This window comes from Ursus americanus, chromosome 3 (genome assembly GCF_024610735.1).
Source record: "Ursus americanus isolate L20-20 chromosome 3, mUrsAme1.1.p, whole genome shotgun sequence".
Taxonomy (NCBI): Eukaryota; Metazoa; Chordata; class Mammalia; order Carnivora; family Ursidae; genus Ursus; species Ursus americanus.
Window position 1 is genome coordinate 85790667 of NC_142129.1, and position 22096 is coordinate 85812762.

The window sequence follows — 22096 nt, forward strand, 5'->3', positions numbered from 1 at the left end:
ATATTTAAATAAGACTTAATACCTATCTTCTCCAACTGTTCTAAGAAATAGATGAAGAGGGTCCATTTCCAAAGTTGTTTTACAAGGCCAGTGTTGCCTTGATACCAAAATTGGGCAAATACATTATCAAAAAAGGATAATTACGAGTTCTCAACATTTGCTGCAAAGTGGACGGCACTGGAGGAGATAATGCTAAGTGAAATAAGTCAAGCAGAGAAAGACAATTATCATATGATTTCTCTCATCTATGGAACATAAGAACTAGGAAGATCGGTAGGGGAAGAAAGGGATAAAAAAGGGGGGTAATGAGAAGGGGGAATGAAGCATGAGAGACTATGAACTCTGAGAAACAAACTGAGGGCTTCAGAGGGGAGGGAGTGGGGGAATGGGATAGGCTGGTGATGGGTAGCAAGGAGGGCACGTATTGCAGGTATTGGGTGTTATACGCAACTAATGAATCATCGAACTTTACATCAAAAACCAGGGATGTACTGTATGGTGACTAACACAATGTAACAAAAAAACATTAAAAGAAAAAAAAAGGATAATTACAAACCAATATCCCTGCTTTAAAGAGATGCAAAAATCCGTAAACATGCTGGCAAACCAAATTCAACAACACATTAAAAGGATCATTCACCACAATCCAGTGGGATTTATTCCAGAGATGCAAGGACAGTTTAATAGCTGCAAATTAATCATTTTATACCACATTAACATAATGAAGGATAAAAACCATATGATCATCTCAAAAGATGCAGAAAAAGTATTTAACAAAATTCAACATCCATTCGTGATAAAAACTCTCACCAAAGTAGGTTTAAAGGGAACACACCTCAACATGATAAAAGCCATATATGACAAACTGATAGCTAATATCATACACAATGGTGAAAAGCTGTAAGCTTTTCCCCTAAGATCAGGAGCAAGACAAGGATGTCCACTCTTGCCACTTACATTCAACATTGTATTAGAAGCCCTTGCCATAGAAATCATGTAAGAAAGAGAAATAAAATGCACCCAAATTGCTAAGGAAGAGGTAAAACTGTCTCTAATTGCAGATGACAAGATACTATTATGTAGAAAATCCTAAGGACTCCACCAAAAAACTATTAGAAGTAATAAGTCAATTCAAAATTCAAAATAAGTTTCAGAATACAAAATTAATATACAGAAATTGCTTGGATTTCTATACTCTAGTAAGGAAGTAGCAGAAAGAGTAATAAAGAAAACAATCCCATTTATAATTGCATCACAAAGTATAAAATATCTAGGAATAAATTTAACTAAGGAGATGAAAGACCTGTACTCTAATAACTAAAAGATAGTGATGAAAGAAACTGAAAACAACACAAATAAATGAGAAGATACATTATGCTCATGGATTGGAAGAATTAATATTGTTAAAATGTTCATACTACACAAAGCAATACATAGGTTCAAAGCAATGTCTATAAAAATATCAATAGTATTTACAGAGCTAGAACAAAAAAAAATCCTAAAATTTATACGGAATCATGAAAGACCCCAAAGAGCCAAGGAAACTTTCAGAAAGAACAAAGCTAGAGGTATCACAATCCCAGTTTTCAAGCTATACTACAAAGTTATAATAATCAAAATAGTACAGTACTGGCAAAAAGTAGAGTCATAGATCAATGAAATAAGACAGAGAGCCCAGAAATAAACCCACCCATATATGATCTAATAATCTGTGATGAAGAAGCCAAGAATATACAATGGGGAAAAACAGTCTCTTCAATAAATGGTGCCAGAAAACCAGACAGCTACATGCAAAAGAATGAAACTTGACCATTTTCTTACCCTGTGTACAAAAAAAAAAAAAAAAAAAAAAAAGGATTACATACCTAAGTGTAACACTTAAAATAATAAAACTCCTAAAAGAAAACATAAGCACTAAACTCTTGGATATCAGCCTTAGCTGATACATACACATACACATACACACACACACACACACACACACACACACACACACACACTTATGTATATACATATACATAATTTATATATACATATATATGCAAATATATTTGGATGTGTCTCCTCAGGAAAGGGCAATGAAAGCAAAAATAAGCAATGGGACTGCATCAAACTAAATATCTTTTGCACAGAGAAAGAAATCATCAATAAAATAAAAAATCAGCCTACTGAATGAGAGAAGGTATTTGCAAATGATTCATCTGATAAGGGGTTAATTTCCAAAATATATAAAGAACTCATCCAACGCAACACTGAAAGAATAATCTAATTTAAAAACGGACAAAGGACATGAAAGACATTTTTTCGAACAAGATGTACGGATGGCTAAGAGACATATGAAAAAATGTTCAACATCACTAGTCATCAGGGAAATGCAAATCAAACTCCAATGAGATATCCCACCATTCAGAATAGCTATTATTGAAAAGACAAGAAACAAGTGTTGGCAGGGATGTGGAGAAAAAGGGAGCCTTGTGCACTGTTGATGGGAATGTAAACTGGTACAGCCACTTTCCAAAGAAAATGAAAACACTAATTTAAAACGATTTATGGTGCGCTTGGATGGCTCAGTTAGTTGAACATCAGACTCTTGGTTTTGGCTCAGGTCATGCCCTTTCGGGCTCCATGCTCAATGGGGAGTCTGCTTGAGATTCTCTCCCACTCCCTCAGTCCCTCACCTTGTGCTCTTTCTCTAAAATAAATAAATAAAAAGATTTATATACTCCTATGTTTACTGCAGTATTACTTACAATAGCCAAGATATTGAAGTCACCTACATGTCCACTGGTAGATGAATGGATAAAGAAGATGTGGCACATGTGCCCACACACACACGCACACACACACACGCACACACGAATATTACTCAGTCATAAAAAGAAAGAAATCTTGCAACAACATGAATGGACTTAGAAGGTATTATTTTAAGTGAAATAAGTCAGGTAGAGAAAGACGAATATGATTTCACTTATATGTGGAATCTAAAAAACGAAACCAACCACTAAAACAGAAAACCAGAAACAGCCTCATACATAATGGGGACACACTGGTAGGACTATAAGTGAGGGATGTGGCAGGTGGGGCAAAATAAGTGAAGGGATTAAGAGGTACAAACTTCCAAACAGAAGTCAGTCACAGGAATGAAAAATAGAGCATAGAGAATATAGTGATAATATTGTAATAACTTCATAAGGTAACAGATTATAACTACACTTATCATGATGAGCGCTTCTTAATGTATGGTAATGTAGAATCAGTATGTTATATACCTGAAATTAATACAACATTGTATGTCAATTATATTTCCATTCAAAATAAAAAAATTAGAAAAAAAAGAAAAAAGGGGTCAAATCACTGACTTCTTATGCTTTCACTTTTAAGAAATTAGAAGAGGAGAAAATTAAACCTCAACTAAGTAGAAGAAAGGAAATAAAAAAGATTACAGTGTTAATCAGTGATTTAGAAAACAGAAAAAAATAGAGATAATTAAAAACCAAAAACATGTTCTTTGAGAAGATCAATAAAACTGATAAATTTTTAGGCTAATCAGAAAAAAAAAATGAGCAGACACAAATTACCAGTATTGGGAATGAACGTGGTAACATAACTACAGATCCTACAGTTAATAAAAAGACAAAAAGGGATCATAATTCATTAGATTAATACATCTGATAACTTAGATGAAATTGATATATTTTTGATAGATACAAACTACCAAAGGTCACTTAAGAAGAAATTAAAAACCTGAATATCCCTACATATTTTAAGAAATTGAATTGTAGTTAAAATAGTCCAAGAAAGAAAATTTCAGGGTCACATGGCTCTACTCATGAATTATACCAAACATTTACTGAAGAACTAATATCAATTGTATGTAAGCTCTTCCAGAAAAGTGAAGAGAAGGAAATAATTTCCAACTCATTGTGTAAGACCAGCATTACCTTCATAATAAAATCAGATAAAGACACTGCAAGTAAAGAAAACTACAGCCCAATATCTGCCATGAACATAGATGCAAAAATTCTAAACTAAAATTTATAAATCCAACAATATATTAAAGGGATAATACGAACAGCAAGGTTTATCTTAGAAATTCAAGATTGGTTTAATTTTAAAAAATTAGTGTAACTCACCATTTAACAGACTGAAAAGGAAAAACCATGATTATTAGAATTGATAGAGAACAAACATTTGGAAAAATTAAAAATCCGTTCCTGATAAGACTCAACGAAGGAGATACTATAATAGGACGCTCCCAACCTGATAAAAAGCGTCTATGAAAAACACACAGATAACATCATACTAAATGGTGAAAGACTGAATGCTTGCCCCCTAAAATCAGGACAAGAGAATGATATTCATTTTTACCATTGCTATTCAACGTTGTACTGGAAATTCTGGGAGCAAAAGTGACCTGGAGAGAATAGAGCATTGTGTTGTGAGTGGAGTCTACAACTACAGTTGGAGTGAGATTTGGGGATATGTGTGCTTTACTTGGAAGTTTCCCAGAGGAACATGCGTTTGGGACGGGGACCTGCTAAACCACAGGACTTCACGTGGTCAAATGGGATGAGGATTCAGACTGTTGGTAAGAATATGAATCCTTGAGGGACTCAGTCAGTTAGGCTTCCAACTCTTGATTTCGGCTCAGGTCATGATCTCAGGGTCATGAGATTGTGCCCTGCATCAGGCTCCGTACTCAGCAGGGAGTCTGCCTGAGATTCTCTCCCTACCCCCCGCCCCTCCCTCTCAAATAAATAAATAAATCTTAAAAAAAAAAAAAAAAGAATATAAAACCTAGAAGAAGAACTTAACACATCTAGGTAACGTTTGTATGTATCAACTTACTGCTCTTAGTTGAGGATAAATACTTCATGATCAAGGAGCTTGCCTTTGTCTTTACTCCCTTCACCAATCTGTCTTGAATACAGCAGATGCTCATGGCTGTTTGCTGACTGAATGAAGGAAGGAAGGAAAGAATACGTACATAAATAGCAACATGGACTCTTGACAGAAATAGCATTAAAATTCCTTCAAATGCTCTTACTTTAGAACACTTTTTAATTGGGATGATTTCCATGTTGCTCAATCGAATACACCGCAAAATATTTTCATTATGTCTGGCACTGAAAATTATTGACACAGTATTTATGGGCAACAACATCTCTGGTATCTTATTGGCTTCAGAAGGCTAATTTTGAAAGACCAGTTTCAAAATCCGCCCAGCGTACTCAGGAAGAGCAGAGCAAGAGAAATCATTTTCTTTAATTAGGGAAACTTTCACTAGAAAGAATGCTCTACGGAGGCATGACATTGCCAGTCTCGAGCATATACTCCCAGTTCCTAGAACAGTGCCTAGAATAAGTAAATACTCGGTAAATATTTTTGGATAAATGCCCAAGTGGTTGCCCACTAAGTTAATAGGATGAGGATTTGTTGACCTATAGGCATGCATCCAAAATTTGTCTTCTCATTGCCCCCAAGGTTGCTCACAAGATAAATCCTCCTTTGCAAGGCTTCTGAAAGCTAAGCCTCTATCTGGTGGTGGGGCTGTTGGAAGTGAGGAACAGACATTTTGCTGAAATATAATTGGGAGGTCTTAAGACTATTAAAATTATTCCAAAAGCAATGCACATTTATTACAAGAATTTAGATATAATAAAATTACATAAAGTAAAAGGTGAAAGAAAGGTTGTGGAGTCTTAAGATTTTTTGGGAATTACTGCAAAAGTAAAACTTATTGCAAAAATTCAGATGCCACAGAATTATGTAAAGTAAAAGGTGAAAATTTCCCTTCTCCCTTTTTTCAATCTGTTATCTTGAGAAATCACCGTTGCTGGTTTGGAAGACATCTTAGGCTTTCCTCCATGCCCAATCCTGACTATAATAATAATTTTCAAAATGAGTCATGCAACTTTTAAATAATCTTAATATATCTTGAATATCCTTCCACGTCAACGCATGTATATCAAATGCATTATTTTAATGGCTGGTTACTAATTCATTGTATAAGTAGTCTATAATTTATTTAAACTATCCCTATTGATTGACATTTGGACAGTTTCTTATTTTTTGCTATTATTAACTGCACTCTGATGAAACATACATTTAAAAAAATAGCTTTATGTGTATTTCTATAAGATAAATTTTAGAAGTGGAAGTGCTGATTCAATTAGAAACCAGGTAAGGGTTAGATCTTTAAGCAAAAGGCAGACAGGCCCCAGGTTCTGACTCTTTGCCAGAGAGGGACTTGTGCTTTCTAGCAGCCACAGCAAAGAAGGAAACAGAATCGTTCACAGGATTCCCTGTCCTTAGGAGAGATGTTGAAAGGAAAAGCTACCTTTGGGAACAATTAGTGGAATAAGCACTAAAGAAAGGCAGAGCTCAGTCATTTCGGGTGAGAGCTGACCTGTGACAGAGAGAGCAGACCCACTTTCCTTTCTTTCAGAAACAACAGGTGCAGTTTGCTGGAAAGAGCCTAGGCCAGGGGGCTGAACTGTGGGAGGTTTCTGCTATCTACCAGCCTGACAGCGTACATACAATTGAAAACCTGAGAGTCACACAGCTTTCCTGCTTGTATTGTGTGAGAGGCATGGAGATGGGAGAACAAAAAGCGAAGTTAATCAAACCATCAAGTAGTAGCTGGTCCTGGGAGGTGTAGACCCAACTCACCAGTATCAAAATAATAATAATAATAATAATAATAATAATAATAATAATAATGTCTGACCATGAGCTAGGCCCTATGCTACACACTTCTCACAAATGGTCATATTTACTGTTCACTCATTAAACCCATTTTATAGATATTGAGCCAGGGGAACAGAAAAGTTAAGTAATTTTCCTATGGTCACACAGCCAGGAATGGGCAATCTGAGATCCATGTCCAGGCTTGGCACAGAAGGCACCTAGCAAGTGTGCTCTGAATAACATGGTAAGACGAGCAGATCAAGAGAGGACAGGGACTTCGACCGTGTGAGGGGTCTGGAGCGTACTACAGCAACCTGGGAGAGTCAGGAAGCCCGAGATCCTCCCCAGCGTTCACAGAAGGAGAGCAGGAGTCCATGCTGTGCCTGCCCAGATACTTAGGTTCCAAAAGGTGCCACATAAACTCTCATCACCTACTGGAAACCAGAAACAGGGTCTGGTGAAGAGACTGGGCTCATGTTTCCATCAGCAAAAAGAAAGAGTGTTTGCTCTTCAATTTACCATCCTTGAGCTACTCTGCCCATTTGCATCCCAGAGGACACACACTCTAAAGGGTTTGTTGACTCCACCGCCACTCTCTCTGGGGATTACTGCACAATCCTATGTCACCATGGGAAGACCTCACTGTCTTTGAAATATACCATCCCCCACACTTCACTTCTTTAAAGTCTATACCACATTATTCTAAGATAGTTTACTGAATGCTTACAATTCCCAAAGAGGAGACAGTGCAGCAGGATGGAGCTCTGCTTTCAGGCGACAGTAGAACGTGTATCCCTCATTTCCTTTCTGTCTTGGAGATAACTGTGATGGGATTAGGAGAGTCACTAATTTTTAAAGCCACTGAGGGCAAAATACAAAGTACGTGATCATAGCAGTCATTGCCCTATCACTGCTTTGCTAATTTAAAAGAAGGAAGAATGTTAACAGGGCTGTCTTACTTTTAATATGATGATTTATTCATTCATTTCACAAAGGTTTACTGGGTGAGGGCCAGGCTCTTTGCTAAGTGTTGCAGATACAGAAATGAGACTCAATGTCTTAAATTTCACACAAAAGATCTGGCAAAGCTGTGTGTGAATTCCACTGGCAACGTTACTGGCAATCTGCAGGATTAAGTTATGCTTTTATTTTTCAGCTCCCTCCATTCTATAGTTGCAAGGTGTAAGAATTTCTTGCTGCACAGTCATGGAGAGTCCCTAGTTTCAGTCCTTAAAGAAAGAATGTCATCATCCTCAAATTTCTCATGTCTTTCAAACTATTTTATGGTGGCAGCAATTCAGTGTCCCCAAAGCCCTGGCTTCAGTGGAGACCTGATGCTTGGTGATCACGGATAGTAAGTAATTTGTTTACTATCAGCAACTCCTCTCCTGCATGCCATAGACTGCCGGTTGCAAAAAAAAACAGAAATCAATCTCCGGTTAATTGGAAAAGAGAAAGGCTGTATTAGCTGTGTATCTGGTAGCTTCTACAGTTCATGAGAAGTCCAGAGAACTGGGTTTAGGAAAGAAATAGGAATGGTGGCTGGGCAGCTTAGATAAGCAGAATCTGTTTATAATGCAAACACGGGCACCACTCCCATCCATTCTGGGTCCTGGCTGCCACTGCCACCGCGGTCCTAAACCCTCCCGCTTCTTTGTCTCTCTCTGACTCCATCTGAGGCAGGAGCAGCTAACTGGCCAAGCAGGTCTAGTACCCAAACCCTAGCTTTCAGAGGGCCAAGAAGCCAAGTAATTGGATCCTCACCAAGATTCACACAGTGGCAGTTTCTTCAAGACAGAAAGGAGTTCAGATCCAGCTCCCAAATCACAGATTGCCTTTATAGATAGACAGGAAGTAACAGGACCCCTATGACTATCAGGAAGCAGCTTGGATGATGGATTATAATGATTTGAGACTTTATGGGGACTGATGGGGAGTGCCTTTTGAACCTGGCATTATGGAGCTCAGTAATTTACTGGATGTGAAGGAGGAGAGAGAGAGAAGGCAAGAGTGGGGTCTAGGACCACTCAAGTTTCTGGCTAGGCTGCCTAGGTGATTGGCTATGCTATTGATCTTACAAAAAATACCAACAAGTGGGGTTAGATTCTAGGTCCCTAACTCTAAGACAGGCAATATGGCATACCAGTGGAGAGACTCTGAACACAGTCTTCTTTGGTTCAACTCCTAGCTGACTATCTTCCAGCTGTACGATTTTGGATGTATGACTTAACTACACTATGCTTCAGTTTCTGCATCTTAAAATGAGGGTAGTAATAATATCTGTCTTAAAGAGCGGTTGCCAGGCTGAATGAGCATGCACATTAAAGAACTTAGAACAGTGCCTGACACTATTAAGTTCTCAATAAATGTTGATTACTGTGGCTAGCTATTATCAATTCAGTACTCTCTCCAATTAATACAAAGAGTTTGGGGGTTCTTTATACCCCTATGACAAGGCTGATCCGAAAAACACAGCAACAACAGAGTGGTCTTGGGCAGTTAGGGTCTACTGGTCATACTCTCCACGGAGAAATGCAGACTAGCCTGAGGACAGCCACTCACAGCCATTCATACAGGCAAGACAGCAGCCACTTAATTAAAGACAGTGCTCCACAGCACCTTGATCAGAAATTAAAAAAAAAAAAACAAACTTTTGCAGATCTAAGACCACGTCTTCTGCATATTCTGATTTCACTTTGTGAAAACTACTAACTCACAAGTTACTTCTACCAAGGGAGTGACACAGCATTCTGAAACCTCTACTCTAACACGAGCAAGTCAAACAGGTTTCTTACATAATAAGAGCTCCGGCATTTCACCGAGGGATTGGCTCCCTGCCAGCTCCTCCATCCCCTGGAGAAAGGTACCAACATATTTGCACAGCCGGGTTTGATCCAAGCTTAGGGCACAGGGCATAGTGCAATGAGCAGGTCAAGGCAGAAAGAGGCCAGTTCTACTGCGGCTCAGAGCAACTCTGGAATGTGTGAGGTTGAATGCAAGTGGGAGGCAAATGCTTAGAGACCCCTGGTGTTTCCAATTCCATTTGGGCATGATTGGGGGAATTCTGGGTCTAGACTGAGCTGAATCCAATGGAACCTTCAAAACTCAACCTCCAGGAGCTATCTGGCAGTTCTGTATCAAATCATTAACGTGGGAACTACCCTGATGCTTACAACCCGGAGAAGCAGCATGCAGCTCTTTTCCCCACATTGAACAGCTTGCGTAACAGAGCAGATCTAAATTTCCTAAAGAATGGGAGAACCCGGGGCCAAGAAAGATAAAGATCAGCTTTCAGGCTGGAAAACAAATATCCTTCTCTGCCAGACTAATGCAAAAACGAACTAAAAATTCTAAAAATTTACCGAAGCCTTTAGCACAAACCTTCCGTTCACTTCTTACTCTGAACTGCTGGAATAATCACAGAATACTCATCTGGTGACCATGAGACCTGGCTGGAAAAGGCTAGTCAGTTCTATGAAACATATGACCTCTCTACTTTTCTGAGTTCTCTTACTGACTTTGAGACCGAGTGGATCCCTACTTCTGGTGTATGATCTAAAATTTGGGGTGTTTTTATGTTAGGGAAATTAATTTATCAGGATAATGTTATTTTTGACATTACATTGAAAAAGGGAGACAAAATGTAAGCCCCATATCAAGAGGACAAATATTCCATTTTGAGCAATTTTTAGTGGAAGAAGTCTTGCTGACCAGGTAGGATATTTCTACCTTAATAATGAGGCTTGTACTACTTATTTTCAGGTATTGTCCTTGGCACTTTGCATGCATTCTCTCTAATTCTCATAATTAACCTGCAAGGTACGCATTACTACTCCATTACGGGGATGCGGAATGGGTTCGGAGAGGTTACTCTGGCTGGTGAGGAACAGACTTGCACCAACGTTATTTCGCTGTACCAGGATGCCTTTCCCTAAAGAAAGGAAACTGCCATAGAGTGAGGGTATTTTCTGGTTAAGGTAATTCAGAACAGACTCGAACTTGGTGCAACCATTTGCCAAATAGCATTTTGGGGCTGGAATCACACTTCCATAAAGTTCAAAGATTTGAGGGTCCCCCCCCCACCCTTTGCTCAAGTGCGTCAATCAGAGCAGATCAGCATGGAAATACCTAAAATTTATGAGCAGCTCCTGGGCAAATGCTGTCGAGACCAATACCCAGTCCACCCAGACCTTGTCCTGAAGGCTGTGTCTGAGAGAAGCTCTGGGAAAGTCTGTTCCCCTTTGGGGTACTTCCTGCAAATGCACAATCTTTTTCATCTACGCAAAAAGAGCCAATTCATCCACCAACCAACCCCCATGCCCTTCTAGCCCAAACCTATCAACAGTGACATTCCTGGAGGACAGAATCTCTACAGGCAGACCTCGGACATATCGCAGGTTTGGTTCCAGACCACCACAGTACAGCAAATCTTGCAATAAAGTGAGTCCAATGAATTTTCTGGGTTTCCCACTGTATATGAAAGTTATATTTACACTACACTGTAGACTGTTAAGTCTGCAACAGCATGATGTCTAAAAAGCCAATGTACACATCTGAGTTTAAAGCTACCTTATTGCTAAAAAATGTCAACCATCATCTAAGCTTGCAGTGAGGTGTAATCTTTTTGCTGGTGGAAGGTCTTGCCTCAGTGTTGAAGGCTGGTGATGATTAGGGTGGTGGTCGCTCAAGGCTGGGGTAGCTGTGGCAGTTTCCTAAGATAAAACAATGAAGTTTGCCACATCAATTGATTCTTCCTTTCACGAGTGATTTCGCTGTAGCATGCGACGCCGTTTGATAGCATTTTACCCACAGAAGAACGTCTTTCAAAATTAAGAGTCGATCCTCTCAAACTCTGGTGCTGTCTTACTCACTAAGTTTATGTCATATTCTAAACCCTTTGTTGTCACTTCCACAGTCTTCACAGCATCTCCTCCAGGAGCAGAGTCCATCTCAAGAAACCACTTTCTTTGCACGTCCGTCAGAAGCAATTCCTCATCCATTCACGGTCTAGCATGAGATCGCGACAATTCAGTGACAGCTTCAGGCCCCACTTCTAATCCTAGTCCCCGTGCTATTTCCACCGTGTCTGCAGTCACTTCTTCGCCTGAAGTCTCAGACCCCTCAAAGTCACCCAGGAGGGTTGGGATCAGCTTCTTCCAAACTCCTGTTAATGTTGGTATTTTGACTTCTTCCTATGAATCATGAATGTTCCTTTTATAAAAAAAATTCCAGTATAGTTAATATACAGTGTTATATTAGTTTCAGGTGTACAATACAGTGATTCAACAATTCTGTGCATTACTCAGTGCTTGTCAAGTTAAGTGTGCTCTTAATCTCTTTCACCTATTTCACCCATCCCCCCCACCCATCTCTCCTCTGGGAATCACCAAGTTGTTCTCTATATTTAGGAGTCTGTTTATCTCTTCTTTATTTTGTTCATTTGTTTTGTTTCTTAAATTCCATGTATGAATGAAATCGTATGGTATTTGTCTTTCTCTGACTTATTTCACTTAGCATTATACCCTTTAGGTCCATCCATGTTTTTGCAAATGGCAAGATTTCATTCTTTTTTTATTTATTAATTTTTCAAAGTTCCATGATTTATTACTTGCATATAATTCATTCTTTTTTGTGGCTGAGTAATCTTTCTTTTTCTTTCTTTCTTTCTTTTTCTTTCCTTTTCTCTCTCTCTCTATCTATCCCACCTCTACTTTATTCATCTACAATTGTGAATAATTTCCATAAGGTCTTCAATTGACTTTGCCCAGATCCATTAGAGGAATCATTATCTATGGCAGCTATAGCCTTATGAAAGTTATTTCTTAAACAAGAAGACTATAAAATCAAAATTACTCCTTGGTCCATGAGCTGCAGAATGGATGTTGTGTTAGCGTTATGATACCAACATTAATTTCACTGTACATCTCCACCAGAGCTCTTGGGTAACCAGGTATAATGTCCATGAACAGTAATATTTTGAAAGAAATATTTTTTTTCTGAGCAGGTCTCATCGGTGGGCTTCGAATATTCAGGAAACTGTGTTGCAAACTGACGTGCTGTCACCCAGGTTTTGTTGCTCCATTTACAGAGCACAGGCAGAATAGACTTAGCATAGTTCTTAAGGGCCCTTCTATTTTCAGAATGGTAAATGAACACTGGTTTCAAATTAAAGTCTCCAGCTGCATTAGCCCCTAACAAGACAGTCAGCCTGTCCTTTGAGGCTTTGAAGCCAGGCGTTGACCCCTCATTGACAATCTGTTGTTTAACGTAGCTACCCTCATTCATGATCTTAGCTAGATCTTCTGGAATAACTTGGTGCAGCTCCTACATCAGCACTTGCTGCTTTGCCTTACACTTTCATGTTATGGAGATGGCTTCTTTCCTTAAACCTCATGAATCGACCTCTGCTAGTTCTCAGCCTTCATAGAATTGAAGAGGGTTAGGGCCTTGTCTTGAAATAGGCTTTGGCTGAGGGGAACATTGTGGCTGGTTTGATCTTTTGTCCAGATCAGTAGAACTTTGTATCAGCAATAAGGCTGTTCTCTTTCTCTACATTCGTGTGTTCACTGGAGTCACACTTGATTTTCCTTCAAGAACCTTTTCTTTGCATTCACAACTTGGCTAACTATTTGACACAAGAGGCCTAGCTTTCAGCTATCCCGGCTTTCAACATGCCTTCCTCACTAAGGTTAATAATTTCTAGCTTCTGGGGGCACCAGGGTGGCTCAGTTGGTTAGTCTGCCTTCGGCTCGGGTCGTGATCTCAGGGTCCCGGGATCGAGTCCCGCATCGGGCTCCCTGCTCAGCAGGGAGTCTGCTTCTTCTTCTGCCCCTCATCTGCTTGTGCGTGCTCTCTCTTTCTCTCTCCCTCTGACAAATAAATAAGTAAATCCTTTAATAAATAAAAAATAATAATAATTTCTAGCTTTTGGTTTAAAGTGAGGGATGTGCGACTTCTCCTTTCACTTGAACACTTAGAGGCCCTTGTGGGGTTATTAACCGGCCTAATTTCAATACTGTTGTGTCTCAGGGAATAGGGAGGCCTGAGGAGAGGGAGACATGGGGGAAGAGCTGGTCAGTGGAGCAAACAGAACACATACAATGTTATCAGTAAAGTTCCCCACCTTACAGGGAACAATCGCGGTGCCCTACACAATGACAATGGTAACATCAACGATCACTGACCACGGACCACAACAAATATAGTAATAATGAAAAAGTTTGAAATACTGTAAGAAATGCGACACAGAGACACAAAGTGAGCAAATGCTGTTGGAAAAATGGCACCAACAGACTTGCTTGATGCAGGTTCCCACAAGCCCTCAGGTTGTTAAAAAAAAAAAAAATCTGTGAAGCACAATAAAGCACAGCAATAAAACGAGATATGCCCGTACCTGATTCATCTTTGTATCTCTCATACAACACTTATCACAGGCCTGCTGGTAACGGAGGGTCCACAGACGTCTGTGGACCCAACAGGTGGATATGAAGCAAGACGTTACATGCTACAAATAATTCATACTTCTGTTCTCAAGAAAACTGCTGCTCTAATGGGGTGATAAGAAACCACCAGAAAAAAAAAATCAGCTAGTATTTGAATGTGGGATCTAAGTTACTTTCATGGTAAAAATCACAAATGCAGGAGGGAGGACTGTGGGCTAGAGTCCTCAGGGATACTTCATGCAAGAGGAGAAAGCTGGAGAGTGGATAGGGATGGGGTAGGTGGGGGTGGTATGGTGGATGAGGGGAGCAAACATGAGGAGTGAGGGACGGGGAAGAAGAAAAGCATGTTAAGTGGAGGAAACAGCATCTCTCTCAGTATTCCTTCTGCTGTCTTCCTCCCAGCATTCCTTATTGCATCTATTCAAGTTGGTTCTGTCCACAAGTTTTTGTTGTGTTCCCATTTCTATACAAGAGCCCCGATGATGTGGTGAGGTATGGGGGAGGGAAAGCATGCTACAGTCCTTTGAGGAGGGCTCAGTCTTTTCCTGAGCCTCTGTCCCCAGGCCATGCCCTTCTCAAGTGCTTCTCAATCCTCCCTCTTAGGTGAGGCACGATGGCTAGAATGGGCTGGAGCTCGGTATTTCCCTCCCCCTCGGTCACTTAGGCTCCAGTAAAACCCCAGGTGATTAGATTCTGGACAACAGTTTCACATGAGGGCAGGCCATATTAAGAAGAGTGGTCTGGCATATTTCAAAATGGCTGCTCTCCCCTCCTCCTACTGGAAATTGGAAGCCCGAGGGGATTTTTCTCCCATCTTCTCTTTGAGAACCTAGTAGTGCTCCTGGGGGTAAAACTAACAAAAGTGTGGGGGGACTCCTCTAAAGACTATCTTTCCCTGGAGTTTTTCTCTCTCCAACTTGTTCACACTAAGCCTCCAACAACGCATCCGTTAGAGTTCAGATTTTCCTACCTCGCACTTCCCACAGAGGTTTCTGCTCTGGTAACCTGTGATTCTCTGTATCTGCTTGTGTGCTTCTCTCCAATGTCAGGGATAGCAGTTTGCCCTCTGCTCTCAATTCTACAATGGATGGAAGAGGAGTTGTTGGTTTTTAATTTGTTCAGCTTTTTCGTTGTGGGTACTGGAGTGATAACCTCCAAGCTCCTTACATGTAGGATACAAACACATGTTTCCAAAGCAGCATTTTCCTGCAGTGCATCCTTCAAAACACGAATCTGATGGAGTTCTACAGAATGTTAGTAGTGTTTAGTAACAGAAGGGGTCCATGTTCAAGTAGCTTTGCACAACACTGGGTTTCTTTATAGCAGGACTTTTCAGTGCCTTTGTTATACTAATATGCACCTGATTCTATTTTATGGACTACAGATGACATTGTTTCCTAAACTGATATGACTATGAAGTTCCTTTGGGAAAGAGTATTTCCTAAGACTATATTCCTCAGAACTTGGGAAATGCTGAATTATTGTCTTTCTGAATACCTTCCCCTTGCCTCTAGTTGCCCCACCTCTGTAGGCACAGTTGACGTAATTAGTCCTTTTTAGGTTCATTCATCCCACAGGCAGTATGACAGCTCTGGTGGGTGAATCTTAAATGTTTGGAACATGGTGCCTTTTAGAGCTTAGAGTTTGGTAGGGAAGGTGAGAAAGACATGCACAGAAAGAACTCTAATTCAAGTCTTCAAAGAAAGAACTGCTTCCCCAACATTTCCGCCTTTTACAAAAGATAAAACAAATTACATCTAGAGAGCCAAAACTGAAAACAAAAAAAATTTTTTTTACGAAAGCTGTTCACTTCCCACATTTCAATTGAGGTGCCAAATTGGCTTCAAGAATGAAAAAAGCTTACGGATCAAGTTTCTGGGCAGATCTTCAGAATATCATTCTGCACAGAGTTGCCCATGACTTGCCACCTCATTCACTGACCTGTGCCCACTGCAACATCTCCTTCTGATGTTTCTAGGGGTCCCTGTGGACAAAAATCTAACAGGCAGGAAACGAAGGGCCCGGTGACTTACTCCACATGCGTATTCTCAGCAGGTGTTAGGGCTTTGCAGAGGAGTGAAGGGAAGGGTCTGTGGCACCATTCACCCATCAGCCTCTTGCCTGACTTTGGGACACAACGTTTTTACACTAAAGGACCATTCTCCAGAGCATCGCTCTAGCTTTGACTTATTGGCAATACAAGGAAACAAAAGAGAGCTGCTTTTGCACCAGGCACAAGAGTCAAGAGAAACAAAAATTGGTCCTACACTTGATCTTAGCCCAGAGGCCGAGAAGTGATAGAAGAAACAAAAATTGGTAATGAGTAACCAGTGTATCAATTATTATGAAGAGAAGTGACTGTGTATCCGGTACACAGTTTAGTGCAATCTAAGAGGCCTGTGAAAATGCTGTCCCAGGCCTTTTTCCCTACCTGGCTCCCTCACCGGATGCAGCTGTGCCTGAAATCTACCCTCAGGCAGCTTTCTTTGGCTTAAGCAGCTCTTCTCCGGCAATCATCTCTCTAAAAGGCACAGACCTAAGGAGAGGAGGACACGACTTAATATGACAGCCTTTGCGTGACTGTTACCAAACAACAACTTCGTAGCATAAAAGGAAACAAGGGCAAATTACTTTGTCTCTTTTTCCTCAGGTTCCTTGTTTGTAAAATTACAAAGTTGAATCAAGAAAGTTCTAAGTCATGCTTCCATTTTATGACTAATGACCGCTCTCAGGCTCGAGACAGAATCAAGGTGCTGGTAACTCAGGGGGAAAGGAGGGGAAAGCCTCACAGGCATGAAATCCAGTTAGTGGGCATTTATTTTTTATAATGGATGAGGATAGAGAAAACTAGATTGTATGTAAAAAAAAAAAAAAGTATTATTTTGTGAATATAAGATGTATACTGTATCCACTGGGATTCTCTCCGGAGAAACAAACAAAAGAGAAAGAGATTGACAATCTGGAGGCAGAATTCGCTCTTCCCTGGGGCACCTCAGTCTGTTTTCTCTTAAGTCCGTCAACTGACTGAATAAGCCCCCCTACATTATGGAGGATAATCTGCTTTACTCAAAGTGTACAGCTTTAAATGTTAATCTCATCTAAAAAAATACCTTCACAGCAACAATCAGTTTGATATTTGACCAAATATTTGGATATTGTTGCCTAACTAAACTTACACAAAAATTTAACTATCACATGTATACACGTGTGTGTGTGTGTGTGTGTGTGTGTGTACTGGGTAGTAGAAAAACGTATTTCTTATAATGGATTGTGGCCAAGAAGGTTGAAAACTCCTGTTGAGTCCACAAAATCATTCTTGACCCTGCTTCTAAGACAGTACTGCCCCTACCACAAGAAGGGGTACTGTACCCCCAAACGTAAAAGCGTGCTTCACAGCCTGCCTCTGTGACACCATTTACAGCCTGCTTCTTGAACATCATCTCAGACTTCCCCACTGCTCATTTTGCTTTAAGTACATGGCCCCTGTTCCCAGCCTGTCATGTGTTCCCACCTCAGGGCCTTTGCATTTCCTCTTTCCTCTACCTGGAAGGCTCTTCCCCAGGCTTTCACAGTAGCTGACTCCTCCTCTCTCAGATTCCCACCCAATTACTGCTACCTCCTCAGAGGACCTTCCTTGGCCCATACATTCCCCAGTAACCCTCTATCCTATTACACAATCTTATTTTCTCCCTTGCTCTTATCATTATCTAAAATATCTGTTTGTTTTTGGTCATTCTCCAACACAAAGGTAAGTTCCAAGTCTTTCCTGCTCACCTTTTATCTTCAATACCTGGCTCGTGCTGGCACACATAAACCCCCCATAAATGGTTACAGGATGACTGAATGGTTGTACGATGGACATTTGTCCATGATTTGGCTATCCATCACCTGAGCCCCCTTTCTATTTTAGGGAGTGCCCACTTTATGACTCTTGATGGGAGAAAGCAGTTGACAATGACACTCATTTTCCCATCCCTCTTTGGCGTGAGGCATGGACATGTGACCCAGGCTCAGCCAATCACATACACCCTCCCTGGAAGCCCCCTTGTCTCTCCCCTTTTCTCTTCTTCCTTATCAATCTTCTTGATCTTTTCATGTCCTTCCTCCTGACAAAATTTTATAAGCATCGGGGACTTGGACAAGTCTTGGCAGTTACCTTTTGCTAAAAGCAACAAAGGCCTCTGTGGTGTAGTCTCTCTACATACTACCAGCAAGGGTGGGAAGGACTGAAGAATACTGTGTGGATCAGAGTCAATCATTGACATTTCTTGGATTCATCAATTAATGATTTGAATTCTAAGCCTTTGAGTTGGTTGGGACCTACCAAGGGATCACTATTTGTAGCACCTGGCGTAGTGTATTTAGGGCTCTTTATAAATGCAACACATGTGGTTTAACCTCAAGGAATTTCTATAAACTAAAAGAAGAGAGAAACATCACATGATTTTTTTTTAAAGGAGGTGGCAGATTGTACCTTCTAAATATGGCCACAACAATATCTTCTATGTGCTCTTCTTCAGGGCTGTCTTCCCAAATCCAGTCAAGACTTGGACTCTTATCTCTCAATTCTCTTGAATCTGGATGGGACCCACGACTACTTCAACCAACAGAATACAGCTAAGTGATGTCGTGCCACCTCTGGGCATAGTGCTTAACTGGCCCGACAGCTTCTGCTTCCTGCCTTTTGGGAGCCAACTACCATTTAAGAAATAGGACACACTGACTGATGTTGTATAGGTTGCTGCCTATGTTCTCCTCTAGGATTTTGATGGATTCCTGTCTCACATCAAGAAGGGCCATATGCACCCCAATGTTCATAGCAGCAATGTCCACAATAGCCAAAGCGTGGAAGGAACCAAGATGCCCTTCAACAGATGACTGGATTAAGAAGTTGTGGTCCATATATACAATGGAATATTACTCAGCTATCAAAAAGAATGAGTTCTCAACATTTGCTGCAACATGGACGGGACTGGAGGAGATAATGCTAAGTGAAATAAGTCAAGCAGAGAAAGATAATTATCATATGATTTCTCTCATCTATGGAACATAAGAACTGGGAAGATCGGTAGGGGAAGAAAGGGATAAAGAAAGGGGGGGTAATCAGAAGGGGGAATGAAGCATGAGAGACTATGGACTATAAAAAACAAACTGAGGGCCTCAGAGGGGAGGGGGGTGGGGGAATGGGATAGACCGGTGATGGGTAGTAAGGAGGGCATGTATTGCATGGTGCACTGGGTGTTATACGCAACTAATGAATCATTGAACTTTACGTCGGAAACCGGGGATGTACTGTATGGTGACTAACATAATATAATAAAAAAACATTAAAAAAACATTAAAAAAATAAAAGATGAAATAAGAAGAAAAAAATAAAAGATGAAATAAGAAGAAAAAAAAAAAAGATGAAATAAGAAAAAAAAAAAAAAAGAAATAGGACACATTGAGACCATGACACCGTAAGAAGCCTAAGCCGTGTGGAGAGGCCCTAGAGGAAGACGTACTGTGTGGGGAGGGAGAGAGAGAAGAAAGTGTACCAAAGTACCAGACTCATGAGTGAAGTAGCCCTATCAAAGCTGGATCCTTCAGCCCGACCTGCCTCAGCTGATGCTGTGTAGACCACAGCACCACGCTGAGCCTTTTCTGAATTCCTAACCCATACAACTATCAGTGAGATAAAATGATCCTTTAAGCCACTGCATTTTGGAATGGTTATGTAGTACCAGATACTAGAACAAAGGGCATATATATGTAATGCTTCTAAGCATCTGGATGTGTCCATGTAGAGTGTTTTGTGTAAGTGCAGAAAGTCTGGGGTGCTAAGGACCCCAGAGCAGATGTTTCAGTCTCCTGGGTGTAATCAGCACCCTTGGAAAAGCCAGCCTTCAAATAAGAGGAAATCTATACCTGTTCAAGACTGAAAAGGATCTTGCAGTCAGATGCTAGTGATTTCTGGGCTCTTTATTCTGTTCCACTGATCTATGTACCTGTTATGTCAATACCATACTATTTTGACTACTATGGCTTTGTGATATGGCCCGAAACTGGACTGTGATACCTCTGGCTTTGTTCTTTTTCAAGATTGCTTTGGCTATTTGGGGTCTTTTGTGGCAATGTGGGATCTATTTTTTCCAGTTTTGTGAAAAATGCCATTGCAATTTTGATAGGGATTTCATTGAATCTGTAGATGCTTTAGGTATATGGATATTTTAAATGATTAATTCTTCCAATCTATGAGTGTGATATATATTTCCATTTATTTTTTTCATCTTCAATTTCTTTCATTAATGTCTTAACAGTTTTCAGTGTATAGGTCTTTCACCTCCTTGATTAAATTTATTCCTAGGTATTTTATTCTTTTTGATGCAATCATAAATGGGATTATTTCTTTATTTCTCTAATAGTTCATTATTAACATACAGAAATGCAACTGATTCTGTATCCTGAAACTTTACTAAATTCATTTAATTCTAATAGTTTTTTTGTGGAATCTTTAGGGTTTTCTAGATATAGTATCATATCACCTGGAAATAGTGACAGTTTTACTTCTTCCTTTCCAGTGTGGATGCTTTTTACTTCTTTTCTCTTGTCTTACTGCTTTGGCTAAAACTTTTAATACTATGTTGAATAAAAGTGGCAAGAGTAGACATCTTTGTCTTGTTACTGATCTTAGAAGTAAAGCTTTCAGCTTTTCACCATTGACTATGATGTTAGCTGTGGGTTTGCCATATGTGACTTTTTCTATTTTGAGGTATGTGTTCTCTATACTCACCTTGTTGGGAGTTTTTATCATGGATGGGTGTTGAAATTTGTCAGTTTTTCTGCATCTGTTGAGATGATCGTATGATTTTTTATCTTCCATTTTGTTAATGTGATGTATCATGTTGGTTGATTTGCAGATATTGAAATATCCTTGTATCCCTGGAATAAATCCCACTTGATCATGGCATATGATCTTTACAATGTGTTGAGTTCAGTTTGCTAATATTTTGTTGATAATTTTCCATCTAATTTAATCAGAAATATTGGCCTATAATTTTCTTTTCTTGTGGTATCTTTGGTTTTGGTATCACGATAATGCTGGCCTTTTAAAATGAGTTTCAAAGTGTTCCCTCCTTTTCAATCAAAAAAAAATAGTTCAAAAAGATGGCTTTTCAATCTTTGAATGTTGGTAGAATTCATCAGTGAAGCCATCTGGTCCTACACTTTTGTTTTTTGGGAGATTCTGATTATTGATTCAGTTTCCTAACTAGTCTATTCAGCTTTTCTGTTTCTTCAAAATTCAGTCTTGGAAGATTGTATGTTTCTAGGAATTTACCATTTCTTCTGGGTTGTGCAATTTGCTGGTGATAACTGTTCATAGTAGTCTGTTAAGATTTGTTGTATTTCTGTGGTATTAGTTGTAACTTCTCTTCTTTCATTTCTGATATTATTTGAGCCCTCTCTCTTCTTTTATTGGTGAATGTAGCTAAAGGTTTGTCCTTTTTATCTTTTAAAAGAAATAGCTCTTAGTTCCATTGATTGTTTCTATTATAATTTTAGTCTCAATATTATTTATTTCCACTCTTATCTTTATAATTCTCTTCCTTCTAACTTTGGGTTTCACTTGTTCTTCTTTTTCTAGTCCCTTTAGGTATAAAGTTAGCTTATTTGAGATTTTTCTTGTTTCTTAGGGTAGGTCTGTATTGCTATGAACTTCCCTGTTAGAACCACCTTTGCCACATCCTATAGATTTTGGTATGCTGTATTTCTGTTCTCATTTGTCTCTAGTACTTTATTTATTCCTTTTTTTTTTTTTTGATGACCCACTGGTTGTTCAGTAGCATACTGTTAAATTTCCACATTTTTGTGGTTTTTCCAGTTTTCTTCTTGTAACTGATTTCTAGTTTCATACCACTGTGGTAAGAAAAGATTCTTGATATATTTCAGTCTTCTTGAATTTATTGAGACTTATTTTGTGGTTT

At 39.6% G+C, this 22096-nt stretch overlaps 1 long non-coding RNA gene across 1 annotated transcript in view; it reads right to left on the reverse strand.

Annotated features, from left to right (window-relative positions):
- Positions 1-22096, reverse strand: part of LOC123789395 (uncharacterized) — a 361018-nt gene that overhangs the window by 65418 nt on the left and 273504 nt on the right. The window contains exon 5 of the long non-coding RNA XR_015724054.1: positions 4849-4955. This is a non-coding gene — a long non-coding RNA (uncharacterized LOC123789395). The remainder of the gene's footprint in view (positions 1-4848; positions 4956-22096) is intronic.